This window comes from Anarhichas minor, unplaced genomic scaffold, assembly GCF_050575085.1.
Source record: "Anarhichas minor isolate MPS153535 unplaced genomic scaffold, ASM5057508v1 ptg000092l, whole genome shotgun sequence".
Classification (NCBI taxonomy): domain Eukaryota; kingdom Metazoa; phylum Chordata; class Actinopteri; order Perciformes; family Anarhichadidae; genus Anarhichas; species Anarhichas minor.
In genome coordinates, this window is record NW_027466538.1 from 165,001 (window position 1) to 185,000 (window position 20,000).

At 45.0% G+C, this 20,000-nt stretch overlaps 12 non-coding genes and 1 pseudogene across 12 annotated transcripts in view; 7 read left to right on the plus strand and 6 right to left on the minus strand.

The window, feature by feature from the left end:
* The window catches only part of LOC142939094 (U1 spliceosomal RNA), a 164-nt gene extending 146 nt beyond the window's left edge, over nt 1-18 (plus strand). Inside the window, exon 1 of the small nuclear RNA XR_012949868.1 lies at nt 1-18. This exon is cut by the window's left edge and continues 146 nt beyond it. This is a non-coding gene — a small nuclear RNA (U1 spliceosomal RNA).
* A 216-nt stretch (nt 19-234) lies between these two features.
* LOC142939100 (U5 spliceosomal RNA) lies at nt 235-351 on the plus strand. Its single transcript, XR_012949871.1, has one exon. It is a non-coding gene; the product is annotated as a U5 spliceosomal RNA (small nuclear RNA).
* A 5,215-nt stretch (nt 352-5,566) lies between these two features.
* Nucleotides 5,567-5,775, plus strand: LOC142939097 (U2 spliceosomal RNA; annotated as a pseudogene).
* A 272-nt stretch (nt 5,776-6,047) lies between these two features.
* On the plus strand, nt 6,048-6,211 carry LOC142939091 (U1 spliceosomal RNA). The gene has a single exon (XR_012949865.1). It is a non-coding gene; the product is annotated as a U1 spliceosomal RNA (small nuclear RNA).
* A 216-nt stretch (nt 6,212-6,427) lies between these two features.
* LOC142939099 (U5 spliceosomal RNA) lies at nt 6,428-6,544 on the plus strand. The gene has a single exon (XR_012949870.1). It is a non-coding gene; the product is annotated as a U5 spliceosomal RNA (small nuclear RNA).
* Nucleotides 6,545-6,722: 178 nt separating this feature from the next.
* On the plus strand, nt 6,723-6,913 carry LOC142939095 (U2 spliceosomal RNA). Its single transcript, XR_012949869.1, has one exon. It is a non-coding gene; the product is annotated as a U2 spliceosomal RNA (small nuclear RNA).
* A 287-nt stretch (nt 6,914-7,200) lies between these two features.
* On the plus strand, nt 7,201-7,364 carry LOC142939092 (U1 spliceosomal RNA). Its single transcript, XR_012949866.1, has one exon. It is a non-coding gene; the product is annotated as a U1 spliceosomal RNA (small nuclear RNA).
* A 10,550-nt stretch (nt 7,365-17,914) lies between these two features.
* On the minus strand, nt 17,915-18,033 carry LOC142939134 (5S ribosomal RNA). The gene has a single exon (XR_012949905.1). It is a non-coding gene; the product is annotated as a 5S ribosomal RNA (ribosomal RNA).
* A 254-nt stretch (nt 18,034-18,287) lies between these two features.
* On the minus strand, nt 18,288-18,406 carry LOC142939021 (5S ribosomal RNA). The gene has a single exon (XR_012949820.1). It is a non-coding gene; the product is annotated as a 5S ribosomal RNA (ribosomal RNA).
* Nucleotides 18,407-18,660: 254 nt separating this feature from the next.
* On the minus strand, nt 18,661-18,779 carry LOC142939135 (5S ribosomal RNA). Its single transcript, XR_012949906.1, has one exon. It is a non-coding gene; the product is annotated as a 5S ribosomal RNA (ribosomal RNA).
* A 254-nt stretch (nt 18,780-19,033) lies between these two features.
* On the minus strand, nt 19,034-19,152 carry LOC142939119 (5S ribosomal RNA). Its single transcript, XR_012949890.1, has one exon. It is a non-coding gene; the product is annotated as a 5S ribosomal RNA (ribosomal RNA).
* Nucleotides 19,153-19,406: 254 nt separating this feature from the next.
* On the minus strand, nt 19,407-19,525 carry LOC142939120 (5S ribosomal RNA). The gene has a single exon (XR_012949891.1). It is a non-coding gene; the product is annotated as a 5S ribosomal RNA (ribosomal RNA).
* A 254-nt stretch (nt 19,526-19,779) lies between these two features.
* Nucleotides 19,780-19,898, minus strand: LOC142939136 (5S ribosomal RNA). Its single transcript, XR_012949907.1, has one exon. It is a non-coding gene; the product is annotated as a 5S ribosomal RNA (ribosomal RNA).
* Nucleotides 19,899-20,000: the final 102 nt, after the last annotated feature.

Here is a 20,000-nt window from a genome sequence, read left to right on the forward strand (position 1 = left end):
CGTTCGCGCTCTCCCCTGATTGTTTTGTTTAAAAGAATATCAAGTGGTTTGTACTTTTGATTGGAGGGGAGGAAATAGTACTATGGAGAATATTGCCCCCTTTCAGATGTGGGCAGGGGTATGGGAATGGGTGTGGCTTCAGATTTGGAACAGGGCACGTGAACTCAGGCTTACCATGAGCGTTTTGACTTGGACAACTAGGGACTTCGGCTGTTCTTGACAATGTTGCTGTACTTACTTTGGTTTCTCTTCATAACGCACAAGTCTTTCGCCTTTTACTAAAGACTTCCGTGGAGAGTAATACCAATGAATTCAACCTATTTTTAGCAGGCTTTGCCATTTGGCTGAGCCTTGTACACTTGTGAAAAGAAAGAAAGCTGTCCTTAACTAGACCACGGTGCTTGACCATGGAGTTCTTGGATGGGTGTGCCAAAGCAGCAGCCACTGCTATGTCCCTTGGAAAGAACTGCACCATGACAAGGGTGAAACGTGTCAGGAGGGTGACTCAGGAAGCAAATAGTTGGGGCTCATCGCTTCTCGGCCTTTTGGCTAAGATCAAGTGGTGTTGCGGAAAAATACAGCACAGAGAGAGCTAACAACGAGACAGCAATGGCCGCAAGGGGCCAAAAAGAGCAGTCGATCCCAAGGGTCGGGCTGAGACACACGCTACGATTCCAGGCAACCACGGAAGACTACAAACTGCAGTCCAGAGAGTTCTTTGGCAGGCAAGTCATAATTGGGCAGCTACAACTGAAGGTGGAGGAGGTGCACTGCATCCAGTGGAACCAGCAGGAGAAGGCGTTCGACGTTACACTGAGGACCGAGGAGATCTACCGGAGTGTGGCTGAAATTTGCCGAGCAGAGGCAGGGGTAAGGCCGCTAGCCGGCTACAGAGTACTGAACCTGGACAGACCTAATTTCAGAACAATAACTGTGCATATGTACAACCCCTTTGTTAATGACTCAGCACTAGCTGCATTCCTGGGGCAGTATGGAGAGGTGGTGACGGCTGCAAGGCATATAAAGGACACCCTGGGGTTTTGGACTGGACGGCGCCAGTTCCAGGTACTGCTGTATCATGACGCAGAAGGTCCAGGAGGCCTGAAACATCCACCTGCCTTCTTCAGCCTTGGTGGAGATCGTGGGTATCTATTTTACCCACGGCAACCTGCTTTCTGCAGGAAGTGCAGACAGTCAGGACATTCAGAGGCAGGCTGTGGGGAAACAAGATGCCGTTTCTGTGGGCAAGCAGGGCATTCCGCCAAGGACTGCACAGAGCCAAGGACGTGCCATGGATGCGGTGGAACTGACCACCTGTACCGAGGTTGTCCTGGCCGCAAGAAAACTTTTGCGGAGGCTGCCAAACCGACTGAGGCTGGCGAGCCGAGTAGGGGAGCCACACAGAATGACGGGGAGAGGACGGTACAGGAGGGCTCCGGAGCTGACGTGTTGGGGAGTAAAGGGGAGGCAGCGCCCCGGGATGAGGGCACCGCCGGAACAGACGGAATGGCCAAGGCATCCACAGACATTATGGACGAGTTTCCTGTCCTCACTTCCGATCCTGCTCCCTCCAAATGAAAGCAAGGGGCACGGAAAGGGTCGCAGGCATTCGGAACAGGACTCTCGACAGAGCTTGGAGAGAGTGGGGAGGGGGTACGGAGCAAAAAGTCAAAGGGGGGACAGACCAACAAGGGTGGGATTGAGGGGGGGAGGGGAGGGGGAACAGGTCAGCATAAGAGAGCCGCTGATAAAGTGGAGGAAGGAGGGGCCCAGGAGCAGAAGGATGGGGATACGGGTCAAGAGGTGGGAGGGGAGATGGGTGAGCAGTCATTGGGAGAAGCAGCTGCCATACTAACAGACGGTTTAGGCCTGAGCTTCGATCTTCCCCCAGGCCTGCTCATGCTGTCGTCCCCCTTAGGGGAGGACGCTTATGAGGGGCTTAACAGACCAACAACGTCGCCAAACGCAGTGCCGTTTTCCTGGGCTGACGAGATGGATAAAGAGAATGTATACCTTTAGGGTAGTGGGAACCAGCAATAGGAATCTTTATTTAAGATGCACAATGGGTTTTTTTAAGGTTCTCACTATAAACGCAAGGGGAATGAGGGACCCAGTTAAAAGAAGGGTTGTTTTTAATTTTGTGGAGTCGCACCAGGTTGCCTTTTGTTTTTTGCAGGAGGTACATTTACGGGATGGGGGGGACGTGGGGATTTTTTCGAGGGAGTGGACAAAAGGGGACTCAGTTTGGAGCGTAGGGGGGGTCCACTCTACTGGGGTTGGGATTTTATTTGGGTTTCAAGAGATCAAGGTGGAGTCTTCCTTTGTTATTGTCCAGGGGAGGATAATGGGCGCAGACATCACATGGGGGACAGTCAAGCTTAGGGTTATTGTGGTCTATGGAGCACAAACTCCAACAGAAAGGCAAGAGATGGCTGGTCAATTGGAGCCGCACCTGGCCACCAGTAGGCAGGTAGTGATAGGGGGTGATTTTAATGTTGAGTTGGGCAAGGGGGGAGATACCAGCGATGGGTTTATTTCCAACCTCATGGCTAAACATGGCCTGGTAGATGGGGCGAGGGAGGTCAGGCCACAGGTAACAGGTCCCACATGGCGCAACTCTAGGGGCATCGTTAAATGTTTGGATTATGTTTTTCTTTCCAAGTCTTTCAGGCTATTGGCAGGCAGACTGCTCCCTGTGTTCTTCTCAGATCATGACGGGCTGCTATTGGAAGTGCACTCAGATGTGCCAGTGTTTGGAACTGGGTACTGGCACCTTAACGTCAGCATCCTGGAGGAGGAGGTTTTCAACCAACATTTCCGTTCATTTTTCAAAGGCCTGGAAGGACTAAGGTCATTGTGTTCCGGAGTAATTGAGTGGTGGGAGGTTGCTAAAAAGCGGATACAATTTTTTTGTTTAAAGTATTGTAAAAGGAAGGCGAGTATGGCGAGGAGGGAGGTGTTTCGCCTTCAGCACCTTCTCGAACGTGAGTACGCCGGGGGAAACTGGGGCGGCATTATAAATCAGCAGGCTTGTGACTCCCTTAAAGCACAGCTTAGGGACGTATATGAGGGTAAGGCCAGGGCATACCTGTTGCGATCACGTGAAACATTCCGTGAGGAGTTCGAGACGTGTTCCGCTGCTTTCTTCAGCTCAGTACGGGCTGATAGGGCAAAACAGGTAGTGACCGGGTTAATGGACAAGCAGGGCAGGGTGGTGTCAGAAGGGGTAGAGATGGTGCAGGCTGCCACGGACTACTATCGCACAAGGTTTAGGGAGAAAGACATAGAGGTAGGAGGAGGAGAGGTATTCCTGGATTTTCTGACCCAGCGGGTGCCGAAGGACATAGTACAGGCTTTGGAGGCCCCGCTCACCCTAATAGAGATTGAGTGGGCCCTCCAGAGAATGAAGAGGCGGAAGGTGCCTGGCATCGATGGGCTCCCAGCAGAGTTTTATCTCAAGTTCTGGGATGTACTTGGGCCGGTAGTGTTGGAGGTGTTGTCCGCAATACTCCGCACAGGTACAATGGGAGGTTCTGCGGCCACCGGAGTTATCTCACTTCTTTATAAGAAGGGGGATCGTGCCGACCTAGGGAACTGGCGACCACTGACCATGCTGTGTGTTGACTACAAACTCCTGGCAAAGGTCCTAGCGGATCGTCTAGGCATAGCACTTCCTCATGTGGTCCATGTGGACCAAACATGTGGGGTAGCGGGGCGCTCAGTGAGATGGAATCTACAGCTCATTCGGGACGCTGTCGCGTGGGCGGAAGACCGGCACCTGCCACTGATGGTGGTTGGTCTCGACCAGGCAAAAGCTTTTGACAGGGTTCATTGGGGTTTTATGTTTAGAGTTTTGCAGAGGTTAGGCTTCAGTCAGGCTTTTATGGGATGGTTACGCATATTGTACACAGGTGTAGGGAGCATGGTTTCAGTTAACGGCCACCTAGGAGACATTTTTAGTTTGCACTCAGGGGTAAGACAGGGGTGTCCGCTTTCACCACTGCTTTACATCCTTTACATGGAGCCCCTGGCGGCAGCCATTCGGGCTGATCCGGGTGTGAGAGGTTTCCTGCTACCTGGCAGTGGGGGCTTACGAGTTAAACTGTCTCAGTACGCAGATGACACCACACTGCTGCTGGACACCGACACATGCCTTCTTCGAGCCTTGGAAATTTTCCAGAGCTTTGGTAAGGTGGCTAGTGCTAAACTTAATTGTGCCAAGTCTTCTGTGAAGTTCTTTGGGCGCTGGAAAGAAAGGACGGAGGTACCAGGGGGGCTGACGCTCTGCATGGGACCGCTGAAGGTACTAGGGGTCAGCTTTGAGACAGCCCATAGTGCCACGGCCAACTGGACTAGGCGCTTTATGGCAGTCCAGAAGAAGTTTGCTCTCTGGAAGAGCAGGGGCCTGACTTTGATAGGGAAAGTACTGGTTCTGAAGGTAGATATTATGCCATCTCTTGTGTACTTGGCATACATATACCCAATGCCAGTCAGTATGAGGAGACCTATTATGCGCCTCGTGTTCACTTTCTTGTGGGGAGGGAGATATGAGTATGTGGCGAGGGCCCGCATGCTGGCAGGGATTGAAGCAGGGGGAAGAGATGTCCCACACCTCCCGTTGAAGCTAGACTGCATATTTGTTTCTTTTTTGTGGAGGGAGATGTCAACTCCAGTCGTACACCCATCAGGACACTTCCTGATGCTCTATTTTTCCTATCAGGCCAGGCGCGTGTTGGTCTGGAACAATTTAGGGCCCCGGGTGGAGCAACAGCCATGGCATTACCAGTACGCAGCCAGGTGGCTGCGGGCCCATCCCGAGGCCTCAGAAACCAGTGTCAGACTGAACCACAAATTCCTTTATAAAGTTGTCAGACAGAGAGTGATCGCACCGGCAGTGGTTGGGATCCCGAAGAGTATTTGGAAGGGGATACAGCCACGGGGGCTGGACAATGGTCTCAAAGATCTCAATTGGCTATGCCTTCACAAATGTCTGCCAGTGCGAGATGTAATGTACCGGCATAGTTTAGCAAGATCCCCTGTGTGCCCGAGGGAAGGCTGTATGGGGGAAGAAACTGTCAGGCATGTCATGTGGGACTGTCCCTTTGCTAGTATTGTGTGGAGTAGAGCAGCGACATGGCTGGGGAGGTTAGACCCTGGGTTTAAATTGACATGGACTAGGGTGGTAGAAGGGGGAGGTTTGGGGAGTAAACATTTCCTTACGTGGCTAATTATAAGCCTGGTTAAGAGGAGTTTGTGGGTGGCTAGGCAAGACCTGGTGGGAAAAAACAGGGAAAGTCGCTTGGAGGGGGTGTTAAAGAGAGTGGAATTAGATATAAAGGGGAGGATTGAACGGGACATCAGGAAGTGGGGGAAGCATGCTGCCTTGGAAAGGTGGAAAGGAGGTTTTGGGTGGGGATGGTGAATCCTGAAGACATTGCATAAGTGTATTTTGTGTTTTTTTGTGTATTGACAAATGCTGGTTACTGACATGTAACTGTGAAATATAATTAAGTTGCATGATGCAAAACATGTGAAGTTTGTATGTTTGAAATTGTATGATTTGTGTACAGAATTTTGATAATAAAAAAAAAAAAAAAAAAAAAATAAAAATAAAAAAACAAATCTGTTCTTATCAGTTTAATATCTGTTATGTCCTCTATATGAGGATAACGTATTAAGCAGATTTTTAGCATCGGGAGATGAAGAAGGGGCTTGCTCCGTTCACTCCACGCATTGACCCGGTATTGCAGCATTGCCGGGAACGGTGCACTCCTCAAATGCCTTGTGGACAACCAAACACCAATCCAAATGGATCAGTCTGTTGATTAGCTTCACACTTTAATGAACGACGAGGATCTCATTCGCTGTCTGTCTTCAAGGCTGGGGCTTGTGTCAAACAAAGGCCTTGTTTATTCCTTACTGACGCCCCTCGTGGAACATCGCTGTGCTCCCAGCCTGAGCTTAATGCTAAAGGACTGCCATCTGGGAACCGTCATCCGGAGTACTGCATCTGGGAATGCCGCCCCTGTCTCTGTCTCTTCCAACTCATACTTACCTGGCAGGGGAGATACCATGATCAAGAAGGTGGTTCACCCAGGGCGAGGCCCAGCCATTGCACTCCGGTTGTTCTGACCACTGCGAATTCCCCAAATGTGGGAATCTCGACTGCATCATTTCTGGTAGTGGGGGACTGCGTTCGCGCTCTCCCCTGATTGTTTTGTTGAAAAGAATATCAAGTGGTTTGTACTTTTGATTGGAGGGGAGGAAATAGTACTATGGAGAATATTGCCCTCTTTCAGATGTGGGCAGGGGTATGGGAATGGGTGTGGCTTCAGATTTGGAACAGGGCACGTGAACTCAGGCTTACCATGAGCGTTTTGACTTGGGCAACTAGGGACTTTGGCTGTTCTTGACAATGTTGCTGTACTTACTTTGGTTTCTCTTCATAACGCACAAGTCTTTCGCCTTTTACTAAAGACTTCCGTGGAGAGGAACACCAATGAATTCAACCTATTTTTAGCAGGCTTTGCCATTTGGCTGAGCCTTGTACACTTGTGAAAAGAAAGAAAGCTGTCCTTAACGAGACCACGGTGCTTGACCATGGAGTGCTTGGATGGGTGTGCCAAAGCAGCAGCCACTGCTATGTCCCTTGGAAAGAACTGCACCATGACAAGGGTGAAACGTGTCAGGAGGGTGACTCAGGAAGCAAACAGTTGGGGCTCATCGCTTCTCGGCTTTTTGGCTAAGATCAAGTGTAGTATCTGTTCTTATCAGTTTAATATCTGATATGTCCTCTATATGAGGATAACGTATTAAGCAGATTTTTAGCATCGGGAGATGAAAAAGGGGCTTGCTCCGTTCACTCCACGCATTGACCCGGTATTGCAGCATTGCCGGGAACGGTGCACTCCTCAAATGCCTTGTGGACAACCAAACACCAATCCAAATGGATCAGTCTGTTGATTAGCTTCACACTTTAATGAACGACGAGGATCTCATTCGCTGTCTGTCTTCAAGGCTGGGGCTTGTGTCAAACAAAGGCCTTGTTTATTCCTTGCTGACGCCCCTCGTGGAACATCGCTGTGCTCCCAGCCTAAGCTTAATGCTAAAGGACTGCACTCTGGGATTATGCCATCTGGGAACCGTCATCCGGAGTACTGCATCTGGGAATGCCGCCCCTGTCTCTGTCTCTTCCAACTCATACTTACCTGGCAGGGGAGATACCATGATCAAGAAGGTGGTTCACCCAGGGCGAGGCCCAGCCATTGCACTCCGGTTGTTCTGACCACTGCGAATTCCCCAAATGTGGGAATCTCGACTGCATCATTTCTGGTAGTGGGGGACTGCGTTCGCGCTCTCCCCTGATTGTTTTGTTGAAAAGAATATCAAATGGTTTGTACTTTTGATTGGAGGGGAGGAATTATTTTTACTTCATTCTTTCTCTCAGTTTCAACACCCACAATCTCAGCATCCGTGGTGATGCTGAGTGCTAGTGGCTCTGCCACTAGGCTATATAACATTGCCGACAGGGGGCACCCCTGTCTAATTGATCTTTCCAAATTTACCCATTCAGTTAAGTACCCGTTTATTTTTATCCTACTCTTAGCCTGTTTGTACATAAGTTTAATCCAGTTTATAAAATTATCCCCAAACCCAAATCTATGTAATACCTCCCACAAAAAACTATGCTCCACCCGGTCAAATGCTTTTTCTAAATCAATCCCTAACAAAATCCCACCCTCTTTATTCATTTTATTTACTAGGTTTTTTACTGCTATTATGTTATTGTTTATATCCCTACCCGGTATACTATACACCTGTGTTGTTGACACAATTTTATTTAACACCCCTTTCAGCCTGCTGGCCAGGACTTTAGCTAGGACTTTGTAGTCCAGGTTCAACAGGCTGATCGGTCTATAGTTCCCCAGACTCTCCTTTGCCCCTTTTTTTTTAAAAATCAGGGTGATTACTCCCTCCGAAAAGTGATCGGAGACTGCATCCTTCCCGGCCATGTCCTCAAAGACTTGTAATAAGATTGGAGAGAGTAGCTCCGAAAAACCCGCATAGAACTCCGCTGTGAGTCCGTCCGCACCTGGGCTCTTGTTGTTTTTCAAGCTTTTTATTGCCACTATGATCTCTTGCTCAGTGAGTGGGAGCTCACACGCTTGCTTCTCAGCAACGCTAATCTGTTTTTTAATTTGGCTGGTCATAATTTCGATCTGCACCTTCCCAGGGTTCTGTTTTTTGTACAAAGTGCTATAAAAACCATGCGCCACAGTTAACAATTCACTGCTCCCACTCACCAGCTTACCATCCTCTCTTTTCAGTTCCGCAATATGCTGGTTTTCCTGAGCCACTCTCTCCAGCCCCAGGAAGAATGCAGTGCTCCTCTCACCCTCCAGTAAGTATTGTGCGCGGCTCCTAATTGCAGCACCTTTGCACCGCTTTGTTTCAAAACCTGCTAACATATTTTTTAAAACCTCATAGTTTTCACTACCGTGCGTCTTATTCTTTTCCATTTCTCCAATTTCAATATTTAACAGTGCATTCGTACTGTTCTCTTCACGTTTTTCCTCCCCTCTTTTTTCCCTACTGTATCTTATAGTACATTTTTTCATTTTTATTTTTATATCCTCCCAATATATCAGTTTATCCTCCACAACCTGGATATCCTGTGCACACTGTTTTATAATTTTTGTCATTTTATTCCGATATATTTTATCCTCTAAAAGGCTGTTGTTCAGGCACCAAGTTCCCCTGCCTTTCTTCCCCTTTACAGTCCCCAAGTTCACTTCCAGCAACGCATGATCGCTCCATGCGTTGAAGGTGTATTTTATATTTTCCACCTCCTTAATCATCCCTGCAGCTGCCAGGATCAAGTCTATTCGGGACTGTTTCAGTACCCCCAAGACCACCTGCCGCCGCGAATAGGCTCTTACACCGGGATTAAAAACGCGCCAAACATCTACTAAGTTCTTCAGAGTCATTAGTTCTTTCAGAGCATTTCTGCTCGTGTCGCACCTGAATTTATCGTGTGAGTTGTCACTGCTGGTGAGCGTGATGTTGAAATCTCCCAGCACCACAGTTTTATTTGTCACCCACTTATTCAGTGTTTTAAAGAACCCCCTCCTCTCCTCCTCAATGTTTGGCGCGTGTATGTTAAAAACCCTTATCAGCTCGGTTTTGTAGAGCACTTCAATGCCAATGCACCTTCCATCAGGTGCGTTGTAAATAGCCTTGTGAAATCCTTTTAGCCTCGCACTCATTAATACTGCCACCCCGCGCGCTCTCCCAGTTCTCACCTGGGAGTATATCTCCCCTCTCCACCGTTTTTTAACTCTCTTAAGCACTTCCGTGTCCCAGCCAGTTTCTTGCAAACATACAATGTCTGAGGACTTACATTTTGCTAGCACTGCCTCTATTTTGTCCTGGCTCCTGCACCCATTAACATTAAGCGAGACTAGAGAGAGGGAGGATAGCGCCATGAGAGCAGTCACGCAAGTGCAGACAGGGAATATTTTAGCCCACATCAATATTTGCCCCTATATAATCCCTTCGGCCTTCTACTTGCGTTTTTAGCAGCCGCACTGGGCCTCCTCAGCGTGGTCTTTTCCGGTTGATATTCGTCATCCGAGCCCGAAGGTGGCTCTGCAGGCGGTGAGGGGGAGCCCCCCCCCTCCTCTTCTGCTCGTGCTGACCGTCTCCAGAGGAACTCCGTGCTCCCTTATTACTGCCATCCTCTCTCAGGTCATGGCCGCCGAGCCCGCCACCCTCGACACTCGCTTGCCCTTTGCCGTGGTGCCCAGTCTCTGGCTCTCCTCCATCGCCGTCAGGACCCGGTTGTTCGGCCGCGATGCGGACTGCAGCCGGCCCCTCTGCTTCGTCTGCGTCGTTGTTGTCGTCAGCGCTTCCAGCATCATTGTCTGCACGGCTGCGGCCACTGGCTCCAGCACTGCTCCTTCTGCGCCCATCTCCGTCACGCCTGCCTCGACACTCTCCCGGTTTGGCATCGCTGTCGTCGCCGCCGTCCTCTCCACTCCTTCAGTCTGCCCCTGACCTCGCCACCGTCCCTGGCTCCACGGCTGCTCTGCCCACCTGCCCAGGTGTCAGCCCGGTACTAGGGCCCGTCAGCTCCCCCCCTGTCAGCAGGTCTATCTCCGGCACCGGCTGTACGTTGCAGCTGGTCCCCGCCTCCTCCTCATCCATCTGGGCCTGCTCCTCGTCTTCTCCCCCGGGGCCGGAGGAATCTGCAGAGCTGTTCAGGTCAATCAGCTCCTCCTCCTCCGTCCCCTTTGCCTCCTCTGTCACCAGCTCCCCCACACACATACAGAGTTCAGGTATTTTGTTACATCGTTTGCATTTCTTCCCCTTTGATGCACACTCTCTGGCAATGTGCCCTTGTTCGCCACACTTGTGGCACCGAAACTCCGGGCATTCTCTTAGAATGTGGCCCGGCTGCATGCAGCCCCTACATATCTTAGCCTGCCCATCATGCAGTACCCTGAAATACTCTGATCCCACTGCAGTCTCGAATTTTGTGGAATAGGGCAGGGACTGCACGCGCTCTGTAAACCTCACTCTCAGGTATCTAGTACCGTCCGTCACACGTGAGCCGGGCCACACTCTCCTCCGTATGGCAGAAATTGCCGTTACCCCCCAGCTGGCCAATTTAGCCAGGATACTTTCGTCCGTTATATAAAAAGGCAAGTTCAGGAAAGACACCACCAGCTCATTGTTCATCAGTTCGCTTGCATGTACCCGCGTGTCTCCCACCCTGAAGCCCTCCATTAATTTGTCTTTTGCCGCAAAATCAGCCATAGTCAGTTCGTACTTCCTTGGTGAGACAGCTCTGCACGCCATTAGAGCCCCGCACTGTTTCTGGATCTGTGTGATCAGACCCATAGCAGTCATATTGTCTCCTCCCTCCAGCTCCACATTTACTGTCAGTCTCTTTAAATCACTCGTACTCCTCACCTTCTCCGCAGCTTTCCTTGCTGCATTTTCCTGCTCGTTCCTCACAGCAACCACCAGGTTATTCACCACAGCTTCAGCCGGGGCCTCTCTTCTCTCTATCGCCCGTGTGGGCATCTCTTTACTCGTAGTCGGTAATCCAATCCGTGTCACGCCATCTTTCGCCATCGGTAAGGGGGTATCCGTTTGGGTTGTCATTAGGCCATGCAGGGTCGTACCGTCTTTGTCAATCATACCAGGGGTGTCCGTGTTCATCGTCGTTGTTCCATGCAGGGTTTGGTACACAGGTGAGGCAATCATCATGGGGGGAGGGGAAAAAAAACGCTCTTCTACAAACAATTGTAAAAAGAGGGAAAACCACGACAAAACGACGGAATTAGACACTTCCCCCCGAACAGTGAAACACTGTCGGGGGTACTGGAACGAACAAATCAAACAATTGACAAAAAAACCACTCAGGGCATGTAAGAAAACGAGTAAAGTAGAGAGAAAAGCCGGAGCAGAAAAACAAGTATGCCTCGTCTGAGGAACACCTGGAGCTGTGTGACCCACAATGCACTCTGGCTCTAGGAAGAGATTTTTTTTTTTATCTTTTTATTATCAAAAAATAACAATTTCACAAAATATTCTTTTCAATATCCATAATATTTACAACAAAAACACACATTAAGTGCTTTCAGTATACCAAACACTAAGACTAGCGAAAACCAAAAAATCATAAAAAATTAAATTGAACCCCATAAATAAAAGAAAAAAAAAAAATAAAGATCTACTTGGCAGAAACACAACAAAAGCAAAAACAAACAGACAAGATACCGCAAAACAAACCACCCAACAATAATAATCAATATTTTCACAATTTACTCGTAATTACGAAAGAGAAAACTCTGTTATAACAGAATCCCCCATCCAAACAAAAACATAACCCTCTTTAACCAATCCTCAAACACTTTATAATAACTCAAAAAGTACCCATACACACAATTCCCACAAAGCAAAGATCAGAATCCAAAAATAAGGCAGTCCTCTGTAATCTGACATATGGTGTTTTTCTTTGTAAAATTCCCCAGGAAAAAGTCCTTTTTATGTTCATACAATAATTTGCAGTGTGCTTTCACACACACTCCAAATATTATTTCCAAGTCCATGTCTTTTTCCTCAAAAAGCATCTTGTTTCTTCTCAGTATGCTTATATGTCTTGCAAAGGCCAGCATAGTGTTGATTAAAACACTGTCTGCTTCCTTCATTCTTTTGGGCACGCCAAACAACCAGGTCCAGTCCCATTCTAAGTCCAGTTCAGCCTTTATTCTACAGTGTTTATATAGTAGATTTCTCACATATTCCCTAAAAGGAAGGAGACCCGGACAGTGCAGCACTAGGTGCTCAAAGTTCTCATTTTCTTTTCTACATATTGCACATTCCCTCTTAAATTTCTCTTTATGGATTTGATGCAGGACGATGCTTGTAAATATCCTTCTGTGCCTTATTTTGAAATCCGTGTTGAAAATTGCCGGTGGGATTAGTGGGATATCTGCATTTCTCCATATTCTTTTTATTTGTTGTTTGGGGAATATTCCTTCCCATACTTTTTCCGATGCTGGTTTTGTTATTATTTTTCTAATGAGGATGTCATATATTATTTTTGTTTTTATTTGTGGGACCGGGGTTATTTTACCCTCAAAGCACAGAAAGAGATTTACAGCCTCGTCCTGCATCAAAACATTTTCCCTCCACAACTCTTTCCACTCTTGAGTTATGCATTCATTTATTTTTTCTCCCATTTCTTTTATTTGTTTGATTTTATATTTTCTCCCAGCTTTTTTTAAGCCTCGCACCGTTTTCTCTATGTCGAAAAACCCCTCTTTATTAACCACCTTCCCAATAGTGGTTAACCCCGCTTCACCAAGGTGGCAGCTCACCAGAGGCCTCCCCCCCGACGTGACGAACGGTGTTGAGAGAAAAGGTAATCTCATCACATGCACCTTTTTATTGCAGTCAGGTCTGAGGTAGGGCAAAATCTTATCCCATGCCTCCAGCACTTCCCTGTAGAACCCCGTCAGGGCCTCCCTGACATTTCTGGGAGAGAAAGCGTACAAATTGTACATGCTTCTCTCGCCGTACTCTGCTAGGCGGCCCGTCAGGTAATCCTTCCAGGGCAGCTGCCTCTCCGGATCTAAAAATCTACCTATCAATTTCACCCTCAGTGCGTCTCTTTTTGCACTTATATCAATTAGACTTAAGCCTCCCTCCCTTTTGTTAGCAATTAATGTCTTGCGAGCTATCGCATTTCCCTTTCCTCTCCAAAGAAATGAGGAAATCACGCTATTTAGCGAATTTAGAGCCCACTCTGGCATCTCACAAGACCCCAAAATGTGATTTATTTTGGACAGTATTAGGACATTTGTTATGATTACCTTTCCTTTCACGTTGAGTCCTCGTGCACACCATAGATTTAAAGTTCTTTTTGTTTTCCCTAAAACCTCTCTCCATGTCTTGTCCCTGGCCTCGTTTTCATCCTTTCCTATATAAATTCCTAAGATCTTTCTTTCCTGTTTCATTATATTATAACCCCAGGAATTATTTAGTGCCTCATCCCTATTAAAAAACATTATTTCCGATTTATTTTGATTTACTTTTGCACCCGAAGCTTTCTCATATTTATTTAATATCTCAATAATTTTTTCTATATTTTCCTTTGTTTTAACAAATATATTTATGTCGTCCGCATATTGAACTATTTTTATTTCATTTCCTGTTGGTGTTACTATCCCATTTATTGTTTTATCATTTAATATCATATTTGCTATTGGCTCCGCTATCAGACTGTACAGTAGAGCCGACAGCGGGCATCCCTGCCTAACTGATCTTTCGACCCTTATACTTCCTGTCAGGCTTCCATTAAATTTGATTTTGCTTTCTGCCCCTTTATATAATAGTTTTATCCAATTAATAAATACTTCACCAAATCCAAACTTTCCCAATATTTCCCAAAGAAAATCATGACTCACTCTATCGAATGCCTTCTCCAGGTCCACTCCTAGCATTATCCTCCTTCTTTTCCCATAGTTCTAACTGTATCTCTGACTGTGTTTATTGAGTCTCCTATGTCTCTACCCGGTATACTATATGTTTGTGTTGGTCCTATTAATGTGCTGATTACCTGTTTTAATCTGTTTGCAAGTGTTTTTGTCAATATTTTATAGTCTGTGTTTAATAAACTGATTGGTCTGTAGTTACTTAATTTTGTCTTACTCCCCTTGTTTTTGAAAATGATTGTTATTATTCCCTCAGCGAAAGAGGCCGGTGTTTTTTGTTCTTTTCCCATTATTTGAAAGAGTTTGGATAAGATCGGTATCATATGTTTTTTATACTGTTTATAAAACTCTGCTGGTAGGCCGTCCGCCCCCGGACTTTTATTGTTATTTAGTCCGTCTATTGCCATCTCTATTTCTTCCCTGGCTATTGGCATGTCACACCAATTTTTATTATTCTCTTCTAGTTTTACACTTATGCTATTTATTACATTATTGTTTTCTTCTTCATCATCATTTCTTCCCTTTGAAAATAGTTTTTGATAGAAGTCTTGTATTTCCATCTTTATTTCTTCTTGTTCTTCAATCATTTCCCCTTCCGTATTTTCAATTTGATCTATATATGTTCTTTTTAGATTTATTTTTTCTAAGCCCAGAAAGAACGCCGTACATCTCTCTCCTTCTATTGTATGCTTTGCTCTGCTTCGAACCATTGCCCCTATCATCTTTTCCTTTCAATTTCTTTTAATTTTTCTTCATATATTTTAAATCTTTCACAGTTATGATTTGGATTTATTTCACATTCTGTTACCTCTTTTTGCAGAAGTTCACTTAAATCCCTTTCTTCCTTTTTTTCTTCCCAGTTCTTTGTTTTGCTGTGTTTTATACATATTTTTTTTATTTTTTCCTTTGCGTCTTCCCAAAAATCACACACATCATCTACATAGTCTAAATCTCCATCAACATTTCTTAGTAATTTCTCTAATCTTATTTTTAATTCTGGTTCCTCTAGTATACTAGTGTTTAGGCACCATATGCCTCCTCCCTTTTTTTGTTTTATTTTTCCCACTGACAGTCGCATATACGCATGGTCGCTCCAGGTATTGAATTCATATTTAAAGTCTGTTACTTGCTTTACTATACTTGAAGCTGCCAAGCAAAGTTCAATTCGGGATTGTTTTAATTTTCCTTTCACCGTTTGCCTCCTTGAGAAGCCATTTTTCCCTCTGTTAAAAACACTAAATATGTCTATCATATTATTTTGTATCATTATCTTCTTTATTATCCTTCTACTTGCATCATTTTTAAACGTGTTATTCTTTGATACATCCTTTTCATCTAAGGCCACATTAAAGTCACCCATAATTATTGTATTTATATTACATTCATTTCCTATTTCCTTAAAAAAATCTATTCTTTTGCATTCATTGTTTGGTGCATATATATTTATTAATCTATAAATTATCCCATTATTCTCAAAATCTATTATTATTATCCTTCCTTCTTCATCTTTATAAAATACTTTTATATTATTAAAAGTATTTTTTTTCATTAACACTGCCACACCACACGACTTACTGGTCCCATTATTTATATATACATCACCCTCCCACTGTTTTAAATCTTGATTTTTGTAGTTCTCATCCCATCTTGTCTCTTGTAGACATATTATTTCTGTTTTTAAGTGGTTTAAGATTGAATGCATTTTATTTTTATTCCTCAGTCCATTCACATTTAGTGAGGTTATTTGGAAGGTGGCCGTAAAAAGCATCATAAAGAGGAAAGCTCTCATTTATTATTTTTTCCCTTTGGTTTTCTTTGATTTATTTTTCACTTGCCAATCATTTTGCCTTTTCCTAACTTCATTAACTTTTGTGATGTCCATGTCCGAATCCGATCCATCTACTGTCTGGGAGAGCGTATTTGAGGTTTCCACCTGCCTCCTCTCAGGCTCTGGTGTGGCCGCAGTGTCGGGTGCGGTCCCAAGTCTTATTAGCTCAGCATTAGGAGGGTTTTCCGGGATTTCAGCCCTTTTTTCGAGCTCTTTCCCCTTTTTCCCAGCTGTATTACTTTTCAGCTTTGCTTTCTCCTTTTCCCCAGGGCTTGGACCCGGTATTTTATTCAGCTCGCCTGCACCGCCCTTACCCACCGCTAAGTCCACACTTACATCTGCCTCTGTGGCCATTTCTCCGTCACTCTCGTCTGACATTACGCTCTCTCCACTCTCATCACCATCCCCTCTCTCTTCTCCTTCGGTTTCTTTTCCACTTATATCATTTGTTGTGCTTTCCTCTTCATTTCCGCTTATATTGCACACACATTCCTCCATATTATTATAACATAGACTGCATTTTTTTTTCCCCTTTACACACTCTCTGGCAAAATGCCCTTGCACCCCACACTTGTGGCACAGAAAGTCCGGGCAATCCCTAAGTATATGCCCCGGCTGTATACACATCCTACATACTTTAGTCTGTTTGTCATGTAAAACCCGGAAATATTCTGCTCCTAGCGCCGTACTGAATTTCGTTGAATACGGCAGGGACTGGACCTGGTCATTAAATTTTACTTTTAAGAACATTGTTCCATCTGCTACCTTGTTTCCGGGCCACATCCTCCTCCTGATCGTGGAGGCCGCCGACACTCCCCAGCACTCCAGCTTGTCCAGGATCTCTCTCTCCTCCGTGTAGTATGGCAGGTTTAGGAAGGACACCACCAGCTCGTCATTGTTCAGCTCCCTGGCGTGGACTCTGGTCTCCCCGATCTTGAAACCTTCCAAAAGTTTCTCCTTCCCTTTAATATGGCTCATTGTTAGCTCATACTTCTTATCTCCAATACAGCGGCACGCCATCAGACCTCCGCACAGCTCTCTCACGCATTTCATAAGCTGCATTGCACTTATATCTTCTGCACCCTCCAGCTCCACACTCAGCGTTAGCTTCATGTTATTTCTCCCTCTGTCTTCATTTTCAACTATCATTAAATCATCCTTTTTTAGTCCATTGTCCGTTTGAATTGTCGTTTCTCCGTTCCGAGTCTGCTTGTCATTTAGGTCCGTCATGTTGTAAACAAAAAACGCCCCTATTTAGGGGGATGAAAAACCAGAAGCGTCCCCCAACACAGTGAGTTGGGGGAAACAAAAATAAACTAAACTAACTTAGTCTTTTTCCGCATGGAAAATACCAAAAAGGAAAGAAAAAAGGAGAGGAGGAAAAACTACCTCCACCATATGCCACGTAGGCCTTCCTGGTTCACCAAACTCACGCGTGATCTCAACGTGCTCTCGTGGGATCAGAGAGGTATGGCCGTAAGCAAGTTTGTCTCCAACACATAGTTCTTTAAAACCTACAACAGTAGGTCAATTTTAAAACGTTAACGAAACTAAACCAGTTCATTAATTAACATTCCAATAATAAGAAAATATTGATATATTGATTGATTCTGTTTCCCTTTTTACCGTTACCCACATCTTTGTATGCATCTCTTCTTCAATCTTGCCTGTTTCTCATATTTCTCAAGTGAAAAAGCAGCAGTGTCCTCTGCCTTTTGGAGAGAGAAGTGAAAAAACTTACAGCACCTGGTATTCCCAGGCCCGACTCTGCTTATCTTCCGAGATCGGACGAGATCGGGAGCGAACAGAGAGGTATGGCCGTAAGCAAGTTTGTCTCCAACACATAGTTCTTTAAAACCTACAACAGTAGGTCAATTTTAAAACGTTAACGAAACTAAACCAGTTCATTAATTAACATTCCAATAATAAGAAAATATTGATATATTGATTGATTCTGTTTCCCTTTTTACCGTTACCCACATCTTTGTATGCATCTCTTCTTCAATCTTGCCTTTTTCTCACATATTTCTCAAGTGAAAAAGCAGCAGTGTCCTCTGCCTTTTGGAGAGAGAAGTGAAAAAACTTACAGCACCTGGTATTCCCAGGCGGTCTCCCATTCAAGTACTAACCAGGCCCGACTCTGCTTATCTTCCGAGATCGGACGAGATCGGGAGCGAACAGAGAGGTATGGCCGTAAGCAAGTTTGTCTCCAACACATAGTTCTTTAAAACCTACAACAGTAGGTCAATTTTAAAACGTTAACGAAACTAAACCAGTTCATTAATTAACATTCCAATAATAAGAAAATATTGATATATTGATTGATTCTGTTTCCCTTTTTACCGTTACCCACATCTTTGTATGCATCTCTTCTTCAATCTTGCCTTTTTCTCACATATTTCTCAAGTGAAAAAGCAGCAGTGTCCTCTGCCTTTTGGAGAGAGAAGTGAAAAAACTTACAGCACCTGGTATTCCCAGGCGGTCTCCCAATCAAGTACTAACCAGGCCCGACTCTGCTTATCTTCCGAGATCGGACGAGATCGGGAGCGAACAGAGAGGTATGGCCGTAAGCAAGTTTGTCTCCAACACATAGTTCTTTAAAACCTACAACAGTAGGTCAATTTTAAAACGTTAACGAAACTAAACCAGTTCATTAATTAACATTCCAATAATAAGAAAATATTGATATATTGATTGATTCTGTTTCCCTTTTTACCGTTACCCACATCTTTGTATGCATCTCTTCTTCAATCTTGCCTTTTTCTCACATATTTCTCAAGTGAAAAAGCAGCAGTGTCCTCTGCCTTTTGGAGAGAGAAGTGAAAAAACTTACAGCACCTGGTATTCCCAGGCGGTCTCCCATTCAAGTACTAACCAGGCCCGACTCTGCTTATCTTCCGAGATCGGACGAGATCGGGAGCGAACAGAGAGGTATGGCCGTAAGCAAGTTTGTCTCCAACACATAGTTCTTTAAAACCTACAACAGTAGGTCAATTTTAAAACGTTAACGAAACTAAACCAGTTCATTAATTAACATTCCAATAATAAGAAAATATTGATATATTGATTGATTCTGTTTCCCTTTTTACCGTTACCCACATCTTTGTATGCATCTCTTCTTCAATCTTGCCTTTTTCTCACATATTTCTCAAGTGAAAAAGCAGCAGTGTCCTCTGCCTTTTGGAGAGAGAAGTGAAAAAACTTACAGCACCTGGTATTCCCAGGCGGTCTCCCATTCAAGTACTAACCAGGCCCGACTCTGCTTAGCTTCCGAGATCGGACGAGATCGGGCGCGAACAGAGAGGTATGGCCGTAAGCAAGTTTGTCTCCAACACATAGTTCTTTAAAACCTACAACAGTAGGTCAATTTTAAAACGTTAACGAAACTAAACCAGTTCGTTAATTAACATTCCAATAATAAGAAAATATTGATATATTGATTGATTCTGTTTCCCTTTTTACCGTGACCCACATCTTTGTATACATTTCTTCTTCAATCTTGCCTTTTTCTCACATATTTCTCAAGTGAAAAAGCAGCAGTGTCCTCTGCCTTTTGGAGAGAGAAGTGAAAAAACTTACAGCACCTGGTATTCCCAGGCGGTCTCCCATTCAAGTACTAACCAGGCCCGACTCTGCTTAGCTTCCGAGATCGGACGAGATCGGGCGCGAACAGAGAGGTATGGCCGTAAGCAAGTTTGTCTCCAACACATAGTTCTTTAAAACCTACAACAGTAGGTCAATTTTAAAACGTTAACGAAACTAAACCAGTTCGTTAATTAACATTCCAATTATAAGAAAATATTGATATATTGATTGATTCTGTTTCCCTTTTTACCGTGACCCACATCTTTGTATACATTTCTTCTTCAATCTTGCCTTTTTCTCACATATTTCTCAAGTGAAAAAGCAGCAGTGTCCTCTGCCTTTTGGAGAGAGAAGTGAAAAAACTTACAGCACCTGGTATTCCCAGGCGGTCTCCCATTCAAGTACTAACCAGGCCCGACTCTGCTTATCTTCCGAGATCGGACGAGATCGGGAGCGAACAGAGAGGTATGGCCGTAAGCAAGTTTGTCTCCAACACATAGTTCTTTAAAACCTACAACAGTAGGTCAATTTTAAAACGTTAACGAAACTAAACCAGTTCATTAATTAACATTCCAATAATA